This window comes from Oncorhynchus clarkii, chromosome 26 (assembly GCF_045791955.1).
Source record: "Oncorhynchus clarkii lewisi isolate Uvic-CL-2024 chromosome 26, UVic_Ocla_1.0, whole genome shotgun sequence".
NCBI lineage: Eukaryota > Metazoa > Chordata > Actinopteri > Salmoniformes > Salmonidae > Oncorhynchus > Oncorhynchus clarkii.
The window spans coordinates 46,659,853-46,661,606 of NC_092172.1; positions in this window are offsets into that span (position 1 = coordinate 46,659,853).

Consider the following 1,754-nt stretch of genomic DNA (forward strand, 5'->3'; position numbering starts at 1 on the left):
AGACAACATACAGCACCGTCACTATGTACTGAGAGAGAGAGACAACATACAGCACCATCACTATGTACTGAGAAAGAGAGACAACATACAGCACCGTCACTATGTACTGAGAGAGAGAGAGACAACATACAGCACCATCATTATGTACTGAGAGAGAGAGACAACATACAGCACCGTCACTATGTACTGAGAGAGAGAGAGACAACATACAGCATCGTCACTATGTACTGAGAGAGAGACAACATACAGCACCGTCACTATGTACTGAGAGAGAGACAACATACAGCACCGTCACTATGCACTGAGAGAGAGACAACATACAGCACCATCACTATGCACTGAGAGAGAGACAACATACAGCACCGTCACTATGCACTGAGAGAGAGACAACATACAGCACCGTCACTATGCACTGAGAGAGAGACAACATACAGCACTGTCACTATGCACTGAGAGAGAGACAACATACAGCACCGTCACTATGTACTGAGAGAGAGAGAGACAACATACAGCACCGTCACTATGCACTGAGAGAGAGAGACAACATACAGCACCGTCACTATGCACTGAGAGAGAGACAACATACAGCACCATCACTATGCACTGAGAGAGAGACAACATACAGCACCGTCACTATGCACTGAGAGAGAGACAACATACAGCACCATCACTATGTACTGAGAGCGAGACAACATACAGCACCGTCACTATGTACTGAGAGAGAGAGACAACATACAGCACCGTCACTATGTACTGAGAGAGAGAGAGACAACATACAGCACCGTCACTATGTACTGAGAGAGAGACAACATACAGCACCGTCACTATGCACTGAGAGAGAGAGAGACAACATACAGCACCATCACTATGCACTGAGAGAGAGAGAACATACAGCACCGTCACTATGTACTGAGAGAGACAACATACAGCACCGTCACTATGTACTGAGAGAGAGAGAGACAACATACAGCACCGTCACTATGTACTGAGAGAGAGACAACATACAGCACCGTCACTATGTACTGAGAGAGAGAGAGACAACATACAGCACCGTCACTATGCACTGAGAGAGAGACAACATACAGCACCATCACTATGCACAGAGAGAGAGACAACATACAGCACCGTCACTATGCACTGAGAGAGAGAACATACAGCACCGTCACTATGTACTGAGAGAGACAACATACAGCACCGTCACTATGCACTGAGAGAGAGAGACAACATACAGCACCGTCACTATGCACTGAGAGAGAGACAACATACAGCACCGTCACTATGTACTGATAGAGACAACATACAGCACCGTCACTATGTACTGAGAGAGAGACAACATACAGCACCGTCACTATGTACTGAGAGAGAGACAACATACAGCACCGTCACTATGCACTGAGAGCGAGACAACATACAGCACCGTCACTATGTACTGAGAGAGAGAGACAACATACAGCACCGTCACTATGCACTGAGAGAGAGACAACATACAGCACCGTCACTATGCACTGAGAGAGAGAGAACATACAGCACCGTCACTATGTACTGATAGAGACAACTTACAGCACCATCACTATGCACTGAGAGAGAGACAACATACAGCACCGTCACTATGCACTGAGAGAGAGACAACATACAGCACCGTCACTATGCACTGAGAGAGAGAGACAACATACAGCACCAGCACCTGTCACTATGCACTGAGTCAAACACTGATTCACACAACAGGAGTCAAACACTGATTCACACAACAGGAG